The sequence below is a fragment of the Gallus gallus genome, chromosome 1 (genome assembly GCF_016699485.2).
Source record: "Gallus gallus isolate bGalGal1 chromosome 1, bGalGal1.mat.broiler.GRCg7b, whole genome shotgun sequence".
Classification (NCBI taxonomy): Eukaryota; Metazoa; Chordata; class Aves; order Galliformes; family Phasianidae; genus Gallus; species Gallus gallus.
In genome coordinates this window covers 45761185-45782493 of record NC_052532.1, presented here as the reverse complement: position 1 = coordinate 45782493, position 21309 = coordinate 45761185, and the positions used below count along the sequence as shown (strand labels likewise).

At 44.8% G+C, this 21309-nt stretch overlaps 1 non-coding gene across 1 annotated transcript; it reads right to left on the bottom strand.

The window, feature by feature from the left end:
- Positions 1-21092: 21092 nt before the first annotated feature.
- TRNAD-GUC lies at positions 21093-21164 on the bottom strand. Its single transcript has one exon. It is a non-coding gene; the product is annotated as a tRNA-Asp (tRNA).
- Between the last annotated feature and the right edge of the window lie 145 nt (positions 21165-21309).

The window sequence follows — 21309 nt, the reverse complement described above, 5'->3', positions numbered from 1 at the left end:
TGTCTGAGTGACTGCAAGTTTTAACCTTTTGCCACAAGGTAGTGCTTAAACAGCATTTGGTTCGTCACAGGGCAGAAGAAGGAGACCCTTTAAACAGTGATTTACAAACCCTTCAATCTGACATTTCCATATCAGAGAGCCACAGATTCTGGCAGACAAATGAGACCACGCAGCAGAACATGAGTATGTTTTGTCGTTACAGCGCTTCTTTGCTCCCAGTCATCAGCTTTGGTTTAGTCCATTGTATTTCTTCCTCTTACTTCTGAGTACTTTACTCCCATGAAACAGACAGTGAAAATATTTTTGTCTATTACCTTTTGGAGATCTGAATTTTATTTTAACAAGGACAGCAGCAGGCCATTTCTGATTAGATTTTATCTCTAACCACTGGAAAAAAAAATAAAGGTTGCACAGCTAAAAGGGCCTAGGCATAATGAGAGCATTGTATGCTTCTGCTGTTTCCATAAAACCCTCTCCTTCAGGGACATCTAAAATCTGTTTCCTTTCTGTTTTACAACTGCTTGTGCAAAGGCTTTGCTATCAAGAGGTCTGTCGGTGGCAAAACCCAGCCTTGGGCACATCGTGTTCACTGGTGGATTCCTGCAAGCCAGGCTGTGGTGCAGAGGCAGCGCTTATAATGCTGGTGAGTAACCTCTGCCAGATCATCTCTATCCAGTCCTATCCTGCAGAAAGTCACAGGAGTTCTGGGCATACATTCCCTCTGAGACACTCTGAGGTGAAGAGAAAGAGCAGAAAATGGCCTTCCCCTTAGCCTGAACTCAATGAGTGAGCAAGGAATACGCAGCACAAAAATTCAGCCCTATCTCCCAGTTCTTGATAATGTCTGCTCACACCAACGTCATCTCCAAAAATACTGCTCGTAAGATCTAAACATTTATTATTTTTTGTTCTATTTAGTCTCCCAAATGCTTCTGAATAACCCAAATATTCATGACTGCTAAAATTTAACTTCACTTTGTAACTGCTGAGAAAATTGCAAACCTGCAGACTGGACTTTTGGACTCATTGTCAGAGCATCTTTAGCAGCAGCAATTCATTCGGTAGCTGCAGTTTGTTGTAGGGGTACACAAAGCCCTTCATAGCCAAAGAACTCCCTTCCATACCAGTTTTGCTCGCTTGGTTCTCTGCTTGTTGACTAAGGCAGAACAGCCACATCATGCCAATGCTCATCTCAGCACCAGTCACCAAGCGAAATACAGTTTCAGGTCTCCAGACAGGATAGCCCTTCCTGGAGCAGGTCACTGGTTTCTGTGTATGATGGCATGTTCCTTTAACATTTGAGTCATAGAATCATTAAGGTTCATCCAATCCAACCATCAGCCCATCCCCACCATGCTCACTGACCATGTCCCTCAGTGCCACATCCACACGGTTCTTGAACTCCTCCAGGGATGGTGACTTCACCACCTCCCTGGGCAGCCTGTGACACTGCAACATCACTCTTTCAGAGAAGAAATGTTTCCTAATATCCAACGTGAACCTCCTCTGGCACTAGCTGAGGCCACTGCCTCTCATCTATTTGCCTCCTCTTGGAGTAATGATGTTACTACCAATAGGAGGAAGTCCACAGGAATGGGACTTTAACCATACTCCTTACTCACATGGGAGACAGGAACCACTGCAGGCTTTGCGGGTGGAAACCAAAGACAAATTTCATTTCTTCAACTCAGCATTCCTTAAATAGCTCTTTGGGAATATACAGGCAGTCTCAAGCAATAGTATCCTATTGCCTATTCCAAAGTTTTGTTACAGAAGTGAGAGGAAGACAGACTTTTTGAGGCTGTTATTCCTCCTGCCTGATTGTATGAAAGGGGCCATGGACCCAGTGCTAGGGGCTGTCCATCCACAGCCCCTGCAGTGATGCTCCGCTCCACAGCCACCTGGGGTAGGGCACGGCTGAGTAGGGGTTCTTGCAGAAGGAGTTTGTGATGTGGATGTCCTACTGAGAAAACTGAAAACAAGCACAAAGCTAAACACAGCTTGGAGTTTCCTCCCTGAGGTCAAAGTCAGCTTCCAAATTTTCAGTCGTGTGTTTTCGCTCAGCCCTGTGTGGACAGAGGAGTCATTTTTGTCTTGTTCCAAGGCTCCCTAGAGAGGCCACAACTAAGCTGCAACAGATTTTTACATTTCAGCAACAATATATTATGGTCTTTTAAGGAAAAGAAAAAACAGTGTTGCTGTTCACAGCTTGAGCTGCCACTGGAACAACATAGCAATGTCTTTTTCATGTCTTTGCTTGATAGTGGGACCGGTGCTCCCAAGGAAGATCAGACAGATGGCACGTTGTGCTTCTGAAGCTCACACGACGTCCATACTTGCTGCCTGCAACAGGCGCTTTTCACCAGCTTTGCTTGTGGTTTCTCTGCGTGCAGTCTCTTCTTTCTGCCATTTTATGAGCCTTCCAGTGCAACACAAGCAGAAACTTGAGGCAAAATCCCAGATCAGGTTTTAGAAATATTTTGCTTGCAGCTCCAGAATCTGCTGCCCGCTGTTAGCTGAGTGGACATCGTTTACAGGGCTTACATTCTGTAGCATCTTGCAAAAATTATTATGGTGCTGAACTGATTCTTGCAATGTTTTCCATTTTCCACCTGATGGCCATGTGACGACCGTTACAAGAATTAGTGGGCAACATTTGAGAAGCACTGATCTTATGCATAGGAAGTTCTATATAAATATGTGGAAGAACATATTTATGTGAAGAACATATAAATAAGTGGAAGAACCAGAGAGGTTGTGGAGTCTCCTTCTACAGAGATGTTCAAGACCCATCTGGACGCCTACCTGTGCGATCTACTGTAGGGAACCTGCTTTAGCAGGTGGTTGGATTTGATGATCTCTTGAAGTCCCTTTTAATCCCTGCAATTCTCTGATTCTGTGTGCAGCACACAGCAGCACAGTGAATTTTCTGGCTCTCTGGGAGTTGGACTTAATGATCCTTATGGGTCCCTTCCAACTTATTCTATGATTCTCTGAATCCCCTCAATTGACTTTTCCCCAGTAGTGGCATTGTGGGACAGAAACCAAGAGCACCCCACAGTGCAAAGCAGCAGGTCTAGTTCCCATTAGCTGGTGGTGGGACCGCACCTTGCCATGGAATGGGCAAATCTTCCAGTAGAGGAGGCCATGTGAGATGGTGATGCACTATCAAAGATCTGAAAATCTGAGATTAGCATAAAAAAAAACTCAGCATCTGTTTGGGTGGAATTTCTGTCCAGGATAAGGAAGACCCTGGGGAAATCCAACTGTATGAATGCTCATTCTTCCTAACTTTTCTGCTCTTCTAATAAATATTGTGAGTCGAACTTCGCTAGAATTTTCATTTCTAAATGTTCTGTCCCAGAGCAAAGCACCTGCAGAGATGGTGACTTCCTGGGGGGGGGGGTGGCTAAAAGGCATTTAAGATGCTGAGGAAACAGCAGCACCTGGCACCCATGAGTGTGGGTAAGAACTGCTCGAGGTGTCCCAGCAGATGTTCAGAGATAGGACAGCACACCAATGGTGGGATTTATTTAGCCCGTCACACTAACAAAGGGCACTGGTCTCTGCAAGTGTTATGATTTTAGCTTTTAATTTTCTTTAAAAATCTTATCTTGGTGTCTTCAATCTTTTATTTCACTTTTTTTCCGGACATATACTCTGATACTGACACTGAAAAGGAGAGTGAATTATTCCATAGCAGGAGCCAATAATGAACAAATTGATCAACATTTCTTTCAGAGATGAGGAAACAGGGTAGGGAGATGGGGGAGCAAGTGCTAAATATCTAATTAACCAAATTAACTAGCAGGATAAACTTTGGGGAATGCTTCATGTCTTCTATTACCATGCAATTAAACGTCAGTATGATATTATGGCGTTACATTAAATTCCACTTAATTTCCTGTAAGCCCTCATGCTGAAAGCACAGGTGAAAGCTGATCCTATTGATCTCTTTTGCTCTCCTCAGGTTAACAATGTGGGCTTCGTCTGGACTTGCACTCTCTGAGGTAGTGATTTGCTCCTGTAAATGGCATCACTGAGGCAACTTCACGTTTTCCTGCCGCCTCCTGGGGCACATTTAGGATGCCATCCAAGCAAAAGTAGGCTGTGGATGGCTCGCAGCGCAATGCTAATTTTTTTGTTGTCCTTTTCTTTCGGTGTTGCTAAAAGCCATGATGATGACTAATATTTTCCCCGGTGCAGGAGCGAGTCACTTTCTAAAGTGGTTAAAAAACAAAGATTGATGTGGTGTGTGTGTGTGTGAAATTAGTTCTGCAGGTTTAAACAGCATCATTTTGCTGCTGCGTATCAGTCTTCAATCACTAATGCTGTATTCATCTAAGGGCCATATCTTACAGTCTCATTCAAGAGGAACTTGCAGTGAAGAAGAAATGAAGGCAGTCAGTAGGTTTGGGCAATTAGGGGAGGTTAAACTGACACGAATTGCAATGTTGGGCTGTAATTAAGTTTGTTCTTAAACGCTTGTGGATTTTAAGAAAATCTCAGCAGTTCGTTAGTTCCTGCAGCACCCATGTATTAATGTTTCATATTCCTTCCATTAAAGGGAACTTCATAGGGTTTCACTGTAGTCTCAAGCCCCACAGTTTGTCGTCCTGCTTCAGCTCTCTCAGTTTCTGTAGTTTCTATGGTGCGCCATCAGCACCAGTGTTGAAATGAGCATGACCTGGGGAGAGGAAGGAGTGCGGCAGCCCAGGACAGAACAGAGCTGAACAGAGAGCTATGGCACAGATATGCTGAGGCCATGTCAGCTCCTACTTGCTGACGCTAATTTGTAATTTTCATGAATGCCATGATCAAATAAATTTAGAAAAACACAATCCAGATTGCTGGGGCAGAGAAACACTGAACACAGGGCTGCTAACATCCTGTTACTGGCCCTGAGCCACTGCCAGCTGCAACGTCTTTATGCTGGAGAGCTGAAATTGCTGCTCCTGAATGCACTCAAATATTTAAACAACCAATGCAATATAAAGCTGAGGATATAAGGACGTTGGAAATAAAACAGCCCTTTGGCAATAAATCTTGTTGAAAGAGCAACAGCTTAATGAATCCTATGTTACTTTTAGCAGAGCTCAGACCTAATGCTGACCTCTGCCAGTACATTTGTGCGTGGATTCGGTAGCAATCCCAACAGTTTGGGGTCTTGGTTCTTCTTTCTCCCATCTGTTACTGACACAGCACACGTCTGACACGACTGTTCCTCTCCATCTGAGACCTGCCAGATAAAAATCCTCTTTTATTTTCACGAGTAATAGCTACTAATAAATTGCATTTACAGTACATTGCACCTTCTCTTGAAAACTCGAAGTACTTCATAGATACAAGGAACTGAGCTTTTCATACTTCTGAGAGGTGGTGCATTATTTTACTTATCCGGAACTATAGAAGTAGCAGAGAAAGTGTCACATCCGATGCAATGGCTGAAAGAGAAAGGCAGAGCCTGGAGGAGCCCGCCGTTCCCTTGGGTGCCTTTGTCACAAAAACACCCAGCAGCAAAGAAGACTGCACGCGCCGTAAGAAGGGCAGCCACACAGCATGGAGTCAGTAGCATTACCTACGAATGCCAACCCGTCTCAGATTCAAAGAATTTGTATGAAACCTGTTCATGTGAAGTGCTCCTGCGGGGTGCTTTGAGTCGGATTCAACCTGCTAAACAGAGGGAAAGAGTGCTAACTCACACTGAGGGCAAGGTCACAGCCGCACTATTATTAGCAAATGTGGCAAACAACCGGGCTATCTACAGTTCAACCAGAGGGATGCCGGCAACGGCAGACCTCAGACCTCCCACCCATGCGCCCCAGCAGCCTCCCGCTGACTCGATGCTCCTTAAGGCAGCAGAGAGCTCCTCGCACAAAGGCACTTTATGGCACCGCCGCGCTCAATGGGCCCCCTCTTCTGCGCTGCGAGGGCGGAGGGAGCGCGACTGATACGAGCCGGGTCTGTGCCTTCTCAGCGCCTTGTGACGGGAACTGCAGCAATATGTTGCCTAGTAATGATCTTTCTAGGGACTCAAAAAGCTTTATACATTTTTAATGCTCCAAATTCATTTTCTGATAGCCTTAATACAGGTTTATGATTTCAGTCGGTGAAACAATAGCTGGTGTATATTCCCAGTAATTCCAGTCCTGCTACATTTTTTTTGTGTGACATTTTTGGTACTATCTCAGTTTTGTCCAAGACCTCTTTTTCAACGAGAGCTGCAATAACAGTGTTGCTGGTTTCAGCTCAGCAGGCTGGGTTTGTTGCAGGATGGGGCTTCAGGTCTCACACAAATCAGTTTTAGAGCGGGTTTAGCTCCCTGCGCTCTCTGTGGGTCTGCTCCTCCTTTACACTGGGCAAGCATAGGATAAGGATCAGGCTGTCAGCATTCATAACTTCTCTTCCCAAGGACTCATGCAGCAGACTGCGACACAGGCAGTGAATATATCCATTCTACTTGGCTTCCAGGCATTCATTTCCTGTAACATAATTTTTAAGGAGTCTCTGGCAATTCAGTGGAAAGAGACTTTTTTTTTTTTCCTATCTAATCTCTCTTAAAGACCTATAGCCACTATTAATTACCACAGTTTAATTTTTAAAGACAAAAAGTCTAGCAGATTTGCTGGGCTGCTTAAGTGTCTCGTGAATCACCCCTGGTTAACACAGCTGCTATGTGATACACAGACTTAATGAAGGAGAGGACAGCAGAGGCAGCAACCACACATCTACCCACCTGTGTCCCTTTATGGCATGTTTTACCTGTGCTTTCCTGCTTTTTTTGCCCTTTTAATCCATTTTCAATTGTATCACAGATATGTTTGTACCACCAGGACTGCATGACTGAGATGCCCATTGCTCTACTGGTGGCATGTCAGGACTCAAGGTCACCACCACAGCCAGGCACTGGTTGTGCTGCTGCGGGCACCCATCCTGGTCATGGGGCTGACCCAGCCACCTCCTGTTCCCAGTGGGAAACAGTACAGGGGGTCAAGTCAGTGAGGTTAGACACTGTGCCAGAACTCAAGGCAAGAAGATGCAGAGGGAAAAATGGTTTCATTCTCACAGCAGCCAGCTGTGGCAAGCTGCGATGCAGTCAAGGACACTGGGAAAGTGCACACTTGGTGCTGCACGTCCACAGCAGTTCAGGTTTGCTGCTGCCTCCCACAACAGTCCCGTGTGTGCCCAGCTGCTTTCACCTACAAACATCCTCTGATCACCAGGGATGTAACACCCACCGTTCTGCAAGGAGGGGCAGGGTGAACGTCTTGACATACATGGCGAAGTGCTCATGGAGAGAGTTGCTGTCTGGTGGATTCTGCTGCCTGAAGGGATCTGCAGAGCAGAGAGAGCACATACGGGGGTTCCCTATCTGCAGTGCTCTTCCCATGCTTGAAGCATCTTCCTTTCTCCATAAGAAAACTTCACAGAGGGAAATTTCTTTATGTTTCAGGCAGCAGTTCACTTCTATCGGGGCTTCCTGAGTAGTTCATGATTCACAGTTGTTTACCTGGTGTGTGTAAATGAGCATGTGTCACTTGGGTCGTGTTTGGGTGAAGAGAGCAAAATAAATAACGGTACGATGTCTCAGGCAGCTTTTCCTCTCCAAGACACAATGAGGCTGTTTACTGCTGGATCGTTTTCTGTGAACTCTGTTGTAAAATCTCCTACTGCCACCATCAGGACATCAAAATACAAAATGCTTCTCTACACAGAGGGCAGCATCCAAGCCAAATAAATCAGTACATCCAATAAAAACATGTCCAGAGTGTAAATCTTTGGGATGTACACAACAATATGTGCTGAACTGGAAAGTATAATTGTTTGTTCCTCCAGATAGACATCTGTAAGGAAAAGTGGGGCTTTTTTCTCTGTTACTTGTGCAGTAGTTATGTGGTAGATAAACGGCTCGAACAAAATAACCAGCATTGCACATATCCACAAATGTGAATTAAGGGACATCTAATAATAACACCGTGAGGACACTAGGAATATTTTTGCACATACTTCAGTACAAGATTTATGGCTGGCTGAAAACTGCCTTCTTTTCTTACAGACACCTACTATCTTTCTGAATTCTCAGTCAGCTTTTGTAACCTGGGGAAGTAAATTCTTAAAACACTCTGTCTGCCATTGTAGTTTGCAAATGCAGTCACAATTTTCTGTGAAATACTCAACTACTTAATATCAAATATAGCCATCCTGTACTGTGATATCTGCACGACATCACTTGGCTGCCATCAGGAAGACTTGGTTATGGCTGGACTGGGCAGGGTTGGCACATGGAAGTGATCTCCTTCTAATGGGATTTATGTTAGCAGAGAATTTGGTCTTCTCTATATAGCTTTGTAGCAGCATTGTGTAGTCCAAGTAAATAATTGCCAATACAACAATAAATAAATAATAGATATTTCTGAGCACGTATTCATGCAATATACCAGATGGCTTTTCCAACCAAGCGAGTCAAGAAAGCTACTTCCTCAGCTGCACAAATCTATTGTTTACTTTTATTTGCTAATAAACAGTGCTTTATTTCAGGTGAATATGTTTTGTATGGATTAGATTAAAATTATATCAACCTTAAACCGAGCTGTCATCCTTGATGAAAGTAAGCTCTCCTTCTTCAGTACCAGTAATGCCCTATCTACTGCTGTGGTTGCTCAGGCCCAGCGCTCAGCTGTCATTACCATGGCTAAGGTGCCCAGAACATATATGTGAACATGTATTTTTACCACACTAATGGCAACTAGGTATTTACTGTTACCTACTGTGTGCATACCTGTGTCCTCATTGCTCTGTGACATGATATATGATCTAAGGAATCACTTGCAACTTTTCTATTTTAAGCAACAACAAAAAAAATATGTGTAACCCAGCACTGAAGAATTTGTAAGAACTTCTGCCACTCTGAACCAAGACGGCTTAATCTTTGTCAGCAAGTTGTTGTGGTACGTTTGTCTTTTGTCAGTTATATGTTAGAGAACTTCCCATCATTCCCAGTAATTCATCTAGAAGTGGAAAGCAATGGGAAGAGGTTGTCAGGGAAGCAAATAGTCATTCTTTACCATCATTGATGTGAAGAGTTTTGGAATGGTTGAGAGCTTCTCCACAACTCAGTAAAGAGAAGGATTTGGCCCTGAAGGGGATACAGCAGAGACCATGGGGAAGTCTTTGGAGGAAAAGGCCATGGGAAAAAAGAAGAGGCATGAGTGAAGATGAGCAGCCTGTGGGTCATAAGAAGGATGGTGATTTCTTCTGGATGCCATTTGGGATGCTGGGGCAACACCCTGCACCAGCAGGGAGGCTGGAGGAAGAGGGAAGCACAGTGTATAGGAGGACTGGAAGGTTTGGGGTCTAGGTCTGAGGTTGGCAGAGATCTTCCTGCCCTAGGAAAGAGGCTGGAAGTTTTCTAGTAGAGGAATCCCCTGTAATTGAATTTTAATGATGGAAGATCTTTGACCACAGGACCAAAAAACACAGCAGCAACTTCACAGCCTTTGTAGAGTGACTGATTCAGATGGAGAATCAAGGCATGATATCAGCTAGGTAAACATTACTGCAGACCACTAAGGTCTGGCTTACTGCTAGGAGGAGGAGGATGCACAGCTGATGACCTTCCTCTTAAAATAACTCATGTCCTGGGCACGCATTTATAGGCTTTCAAGAAAAATACCTCCAATTGTCTGAGTTTCCATGGAGGTCTGTGGGGGGAAGCGTGGTCCTTCAGGACCAGGCTTTAAAGCATTTACCATACCGTTTTACATAGAGCTAGCAGCTCAGATTACATCCAGATGGGGAAATGGCGTGGCTGTGTAATTCCTTCAGCTGACTCTCCCCACTGCCTGCCTGCGCTCTGCTGGCTGGAACGGACGACTGCCTTAATTGCATTGCCGTATTGCCACTTACTTGTACTTGAAATAGCCACATCCTGTTAAGTAAGTAGAAGCAGGAGGGATAGATTTGTTTGAGGTGGAACTAGGAAGGCCTGGTAGCGTCTCACATTTGAATTATTGGGCATCTGAGGACGTACAAGCTCTAGCAGATGATTTTCCTCTACTTAAGTAGAAATGGTTCAGAATGGTCTCCTCCATGATGCCTAAAGAGGTCAAAGTGTCGCATCCTTCACATCAGTAGGGGCACTAGTAGTTACTTATTTTCATTTACTGAGCATCATTTCTTCTGGGTGTAGTAGCTGGGTTACGTGTAGCTTTTTGTTATCTCCCTGTTTGTGACTAGTCTCTGAGAGCAATCCTGTTTGGTGAATGTCTGATGAAAAGCCAGACATGCCTGACTGCCCACACCAGCACATTGATCATAAAAGCATAGAAGCATAGAATATCCTGAATTGGAAGGGACCTGTAAGGATCATCAAGTCCGACTCCTGGCTCTACACAGGACCACCCAAAAATCAGACCACATGTCTGAGCATGTTGTCCAGACACTTCTTGAACTCCATAAAGTCTGGTGCCATGCCACTTCCCTGGGGAACCTGTTCCACTGCCCAACCATCCTCCCAGTGAAGAACCTTTTCATGATATCCAACCTGATCACCCGCTGTTGGCCTTTCAACACAGAGCTAGAAGAAGCCAGTTAGAAAGCTGTATTCCCCACACAACAAAGTAACAGAGCCGTAAGAGGGTGTTTGTGACCCTCTAGGGATGCTCTGTGCGGGAAATGTACCCCAGTAATCAAAACAGTGGGAGTCCTGCTCTCAGCACTGGGGTCACGCTGAGCATTGCAGAAAGCCTCATTATGGCTATTCTTTGCACTAAGAACAAGTCAGAGCAATCTGAAACAAAATCCAAGTGGGAACAACCACGTTTGCCTTCTGCTTTCCAGAACCAGAGGCAAAAAATGATTCCTTCATGAATTAATGCACTGGATATGTTGATGGTTCCCTCTGCTCTCTTTCTGCATTTCAGCTATGTTTGTATACTGTATTACAATTACATACAAATGAGTTTTATAGGGACAGATTCCATTCCTGAATATTTAAATAGTCAGACTGGGGTGCTATATCTTGTTGAACAGATATGAGATTCCCTTTGTTTCCATACAAAGACATTGAAAGGGAGTGGGGGAATGCAAAGGGGAATGTGGAAAGATGAGGAAAAAGCCACCTGGAAAGGGCAAAGGGAAGTGGAGAGCACTCCATACACAAGCCTACTTTGGCTCATGAATTTAACATGTGTGTAATGTTTCTTACAAGAAGTCATGTGAGCAATTTAAACTAGCCCCTAGGCAAACCTAATCTGAACAAGCTGCTCTGAGACAAGCTACAAATTGCAGGGCTTAATAAAAAGGATAGGCCAGAATGAGCAAAGCAGAGGATAGCACAGCATTGGGAAAAGACTAGTAATAATACCATAACATGAAACAAAGTCTCCATAAGCAGGTCTTAATATGTTATGTCCAGTTAGTAGAGACTGAAAATGAGGCATTGGATGAAAACCCTGCAGTTTGGTGTGTAAGTTGTGTAAGTTATCTGATACTCATTTCATACCCATGGAGAGTGACAGAGTTCCGTTAGCACAGTTGTACCAATGCTGTCTTGCACTGTGTCCCTGCCATTAGGTGTCACCAGTCCACAGCAGTAGATTCCTGAGGAAATAGCTCTATAAAGTCTGGTCTAATATTGCAAATGTGGTATTTCTTTCTGAAACGTTCTCTGGCAACTCCTACAAAAGAGTCTTCCTGGGTAGCAGGCTAAGCTACTGCACCAGAAAGAAATAGTGCTGGATAAGACTAGGCAGAGCCCAGAAGTTTGGTTTGGTGGTTCGTAATATTGAGGTTCAACTACTGGGAACGTTCAGCTGCAAGACATTAAGGGCCTGGCCTTTAAGGTGCCTTAATAGCCCAGCTTCTCGGTTCATCCTTCATTCATGACTGGGACTAAACCTTTACAACTGTCCCCAATGGGCAACCAATCAGCACGTGGTGTGGTTTGGCTCCATATTGCTCGTGTACGTCTGATGGGCTGGAGTTAGTCCACCTGCAGGCTCACCGAACCCAAAGTGAAGATGGGACTAGCACTACTAGCTTTGTTTTGTGGGTAAAATGCAGCTCTAAATGTGCTCTCAGATTTACAGCTCTAATTGTGCTCTCAGTCCAACACAGCAATGCTGTGTGGCTTCCCCACAAGTAGAGACTATGCTACAGGGATTAATTATTAAATATTATTAAATATTAAACAGTTCTAGACCAGTTTTGGGACAAGCAAAACAGATTTTGGAAACTACAGCAATATTTGTTAACTGGCTCCCATTCTGGGGCTGGCCAGTAATCTGCCCCAGTATAACCCTTTACTCAGAATTTTTCACCATGAATGCAAAACAGTGGCTGAAACATCCACACCATCTGCATCAGACCAGCACAAATGCAGTTTCTAAAAAAGCCTCCAGTAAGACCTTCATGCTGCTGGCTCACAGTGCTGTTGTTTGGCCCTGCTGCTTCGGGCTATGTGAGCCCCTGCACCCAGTTCAGCAAGGTAAAGGCCAGCCTGCAGCGGGGAACATCCCACCGGTTGGCCCAACACCTTCAAAACACCAGGATTCACTGGAAATCTGTGGTAGAAGCCTCCTTGTAGCTGGTGTTTGTTTGCTTTGTGACAGACAAGCAGCTGAAGGCAGAACATGAGTCACAATGTGGAGTTAAAAATATTAACCCTCTTTGCTGATGGTGCACTCTCTGTCACGCTAACTGTGGCCATGGTGGCCCGAGGCCATGCCACCAGCTTCCTCCTCCTGACACTAGGAGTGGTGTGCTGTTCTGGCCAAGTGTGAGAGCCCCATGGCAGCAGTCTTCTCATCCTGCCTACCACTTGCCTCCCACCACAGAAGGAAGCTGAAGTGACCACTGTCCTCTTGGCATCTTCTTGTTTTTTCAATGAATTGTATCAAAACAAGGTGCTGAGGCCCTACAATTTGTATAGGCCATATGCCCTTGAGTGGTCAGGCACTGGAATGGGCTGCCCAGGAAGGTGGTTGAGTCACTGTCCCTGGAGGTGTTCAAGAAATATTTAGATATGGTACTAAGGGATGTGGTTTAGTGGGGTTATATTGGCGGTAGGTAGAGAGTTGGAGTGGATGATCTTGGAGGTCTTTTCCAACCTTGGTGATTCTAAGATTCTGTCACTCTCCCCATAAGGCTTTGTAGCCAAAATTGTCACAGCAAGACACAGGGAAAAGAATCTGCCATCTCGCAAAAATATGGAAATGAGGCACAAATCACAAGTCCCACTGGGAGCCTGGGGCTGAGCATGGGTGTGAATAACATCTCCAGAATAGAGCTGGCAACTGGGATAAGCCTTGCTCTGAGCACCGCCAATCTCTTCTGGCCACCACTGAGCCCCAGCGAGCGTCCTCCAGAACTTGCAGTCTGCCAGGGGTAGCACTGAGGATGTGGCTGACAAAGGGCAACCAGGAGCAATCCAAGCCAAGGGCCTCAGCATCTTCTCCCTGTTTAAGGAGAACAGCATAAGAAAGATGCAGTGTGGGGCAATTTTTCTGCCTAGTGTATTGCCCCAGGTTATAGGAATTTGAAGTTCATACATTTCGGGAGTTGGTAATTGCATCCACTTACAAATGTTTTAAAAGCACCGTTAGATCACTGTTTGACTCTTTTGAGCCTGTTTACACTCGCAATGCCCACAGCATTCTGTGACAATGAGTTTCATAGTCCTCTTGGCTGCATTTGATTCATACACATATAATTGCATGAAAAAAAATGCTTTTTGGATTATTTTTTTTGCCTGCCTGCTTGCCAAAGATTTCATTGGGTGCTTCCTCATTCTCATTTTATGAGAAGTGATAAATAACCATTCCCAGTTCATCTTCCCAGACCACTTGCGATTTTATAGACATCTATATTAAAAAAAATGTTTAAAAATGCATTCCCTGAGCTTTTATCAATGTCCTCACGTAAACCTACAACCTGTTTCATATTACTTAGGTTGAAACCTGCCATGGCTAGAAAACCTGGATGAATAATCCCCTCACCAGACTCCCTCAGGTACTCAGTGTACCTGTGCACAGGGATTTGAGCCTGAGAATTGCCAGCTCTGAGATTTGCTGCCTTGGAATCAGAGCAGGGCACAATTATACACTAAATGGCAAGCTGAAATGAATGCTTGCTGTGTCTGCTCACTTCTGCTGGATTTTGAGAGCAAGGCTGTGCAGTGCGAAAGGACGTACGCAGGATTTCCTTCTGATAAGACACATGTTTTGGGCCCCAGAGGAAATAGGGACTACTCAGTACCTCTGTGCTTGCTCGTTTGCCCGTTTCCAGGATGTATTTGGTGGATGTTTCGCCTCCCTCTGGCAACCCACACGCTGGTGTAAAACTTAGCTTGCTGGCTAATGGGAAGCAGGAGGGGGAAGGTGCTGGGCCCAGGGGCTGGGGTGTGTGCTGCATTCTTAGCACATCCAAAATCCTTCAGTGCTGACTGTTTGCTCTCCTGGATTGCAGAGGGTATGGGTGCAGGAAAGTCTATCTATCTGCTAGCCATGACACTTCCCAGATCCCTTGGCTCCCTCAAAGGTACGGAGGGGACACCAGCCCCCTTGGCCACTCTGAAGTGCCTGAAACCAGATCCTGACACACAGATGGATTGGCTGGGACTTCAGCCAGAGACGTGCAGAAGGCAGGAACATACAAGACAAATGTATCTGAGTATGTCTTCTGAAGAGGTCTCTCAAATTTATTATTTCCCCTTAGCGAGGCCATCTGAGCCAAACGACAGGAGCTTCTGCCAAAAGGAACCATCTATCCTTTTTCTTCAGTCCAAGACATGCAGCGCCTGCCCAAGTGTCCTGGTGAGGGCAGGAGTTCCACCAGTTACAAGCAGTATTTCCTAACACGCCTGAGGGCTTTCCTGCATTTCCATGTTTTTCTTGTACAGCCAAAATTTTCAGCTCTGATCTCCTGAGCTTTCTTGAACCTTTTTCTCTGCTAAAGATGGTCCCAGACAACTCAGTAAAGACCTTCCTTTGGGTCATGTGCTGAGGACAATGAAAAATCTTCTTAGTCAGACTTCAGCCATCTGAACTTAACTAGTCTGAGGCAGTAATGATGCAGCCCAAGGTTTTCCCTTGAGTGAGGGATGTGTCCCACCTATGTCGGCAGGGAAGCCAAAGGAGAGAGCGTGAAAGTTCTGCAGTTCACGGCCCCGAATAGCTCTGCACAAACACTCTCAAGCCATTTCTTCTGGGTTCATGACCTTTCCCCAGGAAGTCTTACTTCACAAGGTGGGAGCTATTACTGTACCACAGGTATCTTAGTGGACCAATCTCGCTTTGCTGAGGTTATGAATAGTGAGCCAACACTTCTGCTAGGAGCACCACAGCTATGGAGAGCTGGATGGATGATGTGCTCCATGGGTTTTTAGAGAGGAGATTGCCACACGAAGAGCAGACAGTCGTGTTGCATGTTATGCAATAAGCTGGGGAACAGGAAGCACTTCTGCCATGCAAAAACAACTGTGAGAAAAATATGGAAGTTGCTGTTGGTGTTGTGAAATTATGTGACTATGTCTGTGGTCATTGCCTCCAGTTGTTTTTAGGTTTGGGGCATCCCCATTCCAGACAAAGAGAGAAGTTTGTTGGCACATCTATTTAGGGAGTTTGTGCAGGCTATGGTGGTGTTCCTACATGAAGCTGAGAGCTGGGAGGAGAAGGAATAGCAGAGACGCCTAACGAAGAGCATTGAGGAGAGCAGTTCACCATGGCTAAGTAAATAAGCTGTGAGACTTGTTAATCAGCAGCCTAAATAAGTAGAGACAAAGGCACACCTGGGTTTGAGAAATATGTTGAATAACAAAATATGAATAATGCGATTGCTGTAGGAAGAAACATCTTTGAAGTACTTCACAGAGAAGTGATGGAAGACTCACCATTCAGTGATTTTGAAGAAAGACTTTCTCCTTGTCTCCTTTGACTAATCTTTGGGGTTTTTTTTTTTTTTCTCTCTCTCTTTATTTTTCCCTTCTATAACAAAGTACCATGTAATTAAATCTCTTTCACTGTTTACTGTGGAAACTACGGACATAACTCAATATGGAAATAACTCAGTTTTCACAGCTTGTCCTCTAGAAATTGAAGCCAATGTTGCTGCCAGGCAAAGCCTAACATAAGGGTCAAAGGGACAAATTCTGATTTAAAAAAAAAAAAAAAAAGGGTAATTCTTCTGTGCCAGACAGAAAGTCTATGAAATTTGGAGGGACTGGTTACACCACGTAAGCAAGTACAGTAATATAAACATTGCTCTGACGCAACGTCTGAGTCTTCAGATCACACTCAAAGTCTACACATAAGAGGGGACAGAAGTGTAAAATCAAATGGTTTATTAAAATTTCCATTGCTTGATGCTGTGTTAACAGGAGAATTCTGCAGAAAATCTAAATGCAGTAAATCAGGCAGAAGAAGTAAGCAAGCCCTCTGCAACCTCATAAATATATGAGGTACAGAGAGATACTGTCACACTGACCAGAAAGAAGAAAGCATGTGATTACATTTTCCTTCCAAAACCCTAATGGAGGCTTTTGCTATTTAGTAAATATTTCTTCTCTGCTCTACTTTTGAGTAAAGGCATCTGTGGAAAAGATGGGAAGACTTCTGTTTTTTGCCAAAGCCTTTGGGTAATATGGTACTTTCTTGCACAATTACTTAGTTTCTGCTTATGTTCATGCTCTGGTTTGCATTTCTGCTCTGAAATTCGATGTAAGGGACAAATATCTAGATAATTACATGCAAAAGAATTGCACATCTTACGGAGGAATCAAAAAGGCTCAAAGAAGGAAATTCAGGTAAAAAGGATAGGCAGGAAATCCAGCCTAGCAATCTACAGATGTGGACCACTGGCCTGACAATAAGCTCAAGGGCCTAGTTACTGCATGTTACACTGAAGCCATTGCTTTGCATGGAAGCAGGAGGAGATTGATGTATTTCTGTGCATGTTGGTGGGAGCCAGCATCAGATCCAGGTGCAATTAAATATCACTCCTACCCCTAAAACAACACCTTGAGTTTATCCAGAGGTCAGTTGGTATTGATGTCCAGGGAAAAGGTCACTTAAAGCTGAACCCTATAAAACCAGACATGAAACCGCCTCTTGGAGACCTTCAGATACTAAATAACAGAAATAAAAACCCTTTTTGTGCTCATGGAGTTTATTCTGCAATAAGATAGCATCCAGGTTCTGTTCAAGCAAAGCACTTACGAACACGCTTTGTGTTAAATATATATACCATCCCTTTTGTTTCAGTGGAGATTCTCTGATATTTGAGATTTAGCATGAGCTTGTCTCCTTGGTACCTCAAGGCACAGAAAGGGCCCAATCACCCAGAAGCAGATGCTTTAAAATGAACAACAGGAAGGATTATGAAGCCAGTAATAGCTACAGAGTCATAGAAAACACGGGCAATTTCTTCACATCCTACAGTTCCGTCTGTACATTAACTTAAGCTGTGTGTGCGCTACAGTTCTCAGATGGAGAAGGTTGCTGCAACCACCATTGGTAAGTGTCAATAACATGTCTAGAAAGAGGAAGTGCTGCCATCCAGGAGATTTCAAAACCTTTTTCAAGGAAAATATTTAAAAAGCAAACAGAAAAATGCTGAGCAGGCTCAAATTAAGAAGAGATAACTGCGCATCGTATGGATTTGTGTTGGGAATTGTCCTGTCCTGATCAAAGCATGATGGCACACTGAGGATACCGAACTGTACACAGCTAAATAACACCCCCTGGAGAGGAAAATAATCTTCACACCTTGAGTGGGTAAAAATGAATTGTGTGTTGAAATGTCCAAATGGCAATTTTAAAGTTAATTACCTAATAGTATATGCCAAAATTCTGGGTTAATGTCCTCAAACATGCATCATGATTTTTGGATGCTTAAGTTCTGAAATCACTGAGGTTACTTAAGGTACTCTACGGTCCCTTAAGCACAGCATCCAAAAGCTGAAGGTCCTCATCCTGGTGGTGCCAGCTGTGTGCATGTCTAGCAACACGGAAGGTTTTAAAAAAAAGACTGTGCAGAAGTATTTAACAATCAGAAAAAAGTAGGAAGTGAAAAAATTACAAAACAGATTCCTTCTGTATGAAAGGAAGGAGGAGGGAAATTATGTTTAACAGACCATCTGAAATGTGGAAGCACAGCTATATGAAATGGTTGAAGGCTTCTGCGGTGACAACAGGACTGAGAAACACTCTTTCTCAGGAAAGAAAATCCAGCAGAAATAAAATAGGCCATCTAGGCCTTCTGAAGCTGCTCAGAAATAAATGAAGGATAAACTATGAATAAAACATTGCTTTAAAATATTGTCCACCTGTCCCGGGATCCACTGTTGTCCATTCATGTAGAAAAAAATATAAAGTTCTCTGCAAACCATTATGTTTGAATATTAATAACTCAGTATGTTAAGAGCTACTGGGGAAAAAGTGGACAATTAATTTACCCATATTATAAGCTAACATGGAAAGAGGCCAGGCTAGTCTGGAGGAGTCTGTAGGAGTCATAAAACTTCAGTGTGCATTGGGATTGAATGCCTGATGTTGGCCCGGGTGGTTTTTGATCGGTGGGTATGGCAGCACTGCACCTGGCTTCAATTAGTGCTGCTGTGCTGATCTGAACAGGGCTGCAACAACATGCACCACCTGGAGATCCAGACCTGGAAAATGGACATGAAAGGGCTCAATCACCCATTCCTCAGCAGCGCACTGTGCTTGCAGACCCCCCATCATGCTCCGTGGGAGCTGGCTGCTCCTGGAGGCTGGGGACACCCTGCTGCCACTGTCACCAATGGGTGCAGCCCCACAGATCCCACGTGAGGCAAGCAGAGATGGTGGCAGTGCCCATGGACCAGCTGTTGTCCTTATGCAGATGTTTTCCCAGGAGCAGATTCAGGGCTGGCCCCATCATAGGGCTGGTGGGGGGCAGACAGGGCCCTCTGCGCTCAAGGAGGATGCAGTACCCATTAGACTTAGAAAATACTGAATTTTACAGCCTCAGAGGAGCACTTTCACTGCACATCTTATAATATTGAGAGACGGCAGAGTGCCCTTCAAATGTGCATATTGTTCTGTAGTAACTACAGAATAAATTCCTGCCTTTCATGACATTTTCTTCACCCCTTCTGCCCTTGTGCTTATAAACCATTTTTGGAATCAAAAACAGCAAGCCATTATTTCATGGGTTTCTTGCTTTAAACGTACAGACACGTATGAAGAAATACAGAGCAACCACAACCCTTTGACCATTGCAAAATTTAGAAGCTTTGGTAACAACAGACAAACCTTTCCTGACTGACACCTATACAACGCAGTGCAACGGTACCCAATGTGGTGCACCTCTTCCTGCGTCTGTTCCTTCTATCAGTCCTTCAGAACATTTATTGAAATGTTTTTCACTCCGCTTTAACCAATCTCCCTCTTTATGGATTGGGTTCTTTCTGAGTGACAACACAATGAAATGCTTTTGGCCAGGGTTTCGGCGTGCCTCCATAAGGTGCTCCAACCGGGTGCAGCTAACATGCTGGGGTTGAAGCTCCCCAGGCACTGCTGTGCCATCACACTGCCCCATCCATCAACAAGGTGCAAGGTTTGCTTCCCAGCCTGCTCGTGTCTTGCTGGCGTGGCCAAGCTTTCCTCATAGCCATGAGACCAACGCTGTGGCTCTCGCTGAATGTTTGGTAAGGTGAGAATGGGCCAGCCTTGTCAAACCCCGCACAGAGCCCTTCCTTTTACCTTTGCCCATGCATCAAGGAGACCGGCTCTCCAGGACTGCAGAAGCTGCACTTGTACAGCAGCTTGTCTCTTGTGTAGCTTTGCATGTGCCCTGTGGAATATGAACACAGGAACCCCGACTAAGGAAGTCTGGAAGTGCTTGCAAGGCTTTCTTATGCCTGCAAAGCACTGTCAGCATATTTCTGTTTGGAAGGAATCGCTCTTCTAATCCGTTATTGCTTTATGACAGCTGAAATTGCCTGACTTGATGCCAACATATGTGAGCTACTAAATGGTTCTCTGATCTTACTTTATGGTCCATTCTCAGCTTTTAAATAAACAGATAAGCATTTTCTTTCAGTTTCCAATGATATACGTGTAGATTTTAAGAAAGGGAAGCAGGCATGGAAGAATATTCAGACATTACAAAACCGAGATCAGTTTTTGTTCCTTCTACAATACACGCAAGCAATTGGCCTGCTCAGATTCCCCTTCCTCTCCTGCTGGGTGTATCTCGGTCTGTCTGCATGGATCCTCTAGAGCAGGTTTGTGCAAAGCTCCTGTGTGCCTGGAGAAGGTGCTCCCCTTGCTCTTCCTCGCATGTTGCTTGCACTGTCCTCTCAAGGCTGCACCCAGCTGAGGCTGTGAGGCGCTCCAGTAGGCCCACGGCCTTCACCTTGCTCTGCACCACAGTCTGGGGGTTATGCACTGCAGCCCGCCTTTCACACCCACGGTTTCTGCAATGTCTTGCATTGCCAAACCTTGTGTCAGACCTAATCTTCATTCTCACCACATTTATGTCCAAAAAGCAGACTCACTTCCTGTGCAATAGGTCAATAATCACACACTCAGGAGAGGCACTGCTTATTTACCTCAGGTTTGCACAGGCCTGGCTGCTTGGTGGTTTCCCACAAATGAAGCGCACCAACAGCACTGTCTATCTGCGCTGCACTTGTACACAAAACTCACACAGTTACTAATATTCCGAGCCCATCCTCTTTGCTATTAATTAGTTATTTACATACAGCTATAACACTGCTGACTCAACATTTGTACACGCACTCAGCGGAAGGGTCTTCACCTGCAAAAACTGTTTGAGCTGTTTAAATATGAAAGTATGTTCCCGCATACTAGTTCTGATAAGCAGCTGAACAGGCTGCAGCACAAACCAGGCAGGTCATCCGGCCCTGAAAGAGGTGGGGAGAGAGGACTGGAGTACTTTTCTTCTGTACATAGCTGTCTCCCGAAATTGTGGTCCTATTTCAGGGGGCTTTTATTTTTGCAGCAGCCACAGCCTTGGTTGCACAAAGAATTACTTTTTCACAAAGAATTACAATGAAAGAAATAAACGGGGGTGAAAAAAATATCTTGTACCTCCCCGTCGGGGAATCGAACCCCGGTCTCCCGCGTGACAGGCGGGGATACTTACCACTATACTAACGAGGACCTGTACAGTCGAGTCTTTCGCAGTCAGCACTACATCCCTGCCCCGTGCGCTGTGCGCTGCTCCCATTGGTTCAGCTACGTTTCCCGGCATGCCCCGCCCCGCTCCCTCCTTCTTCTGCAATGCACGATGGGAACCGTGGTTCTC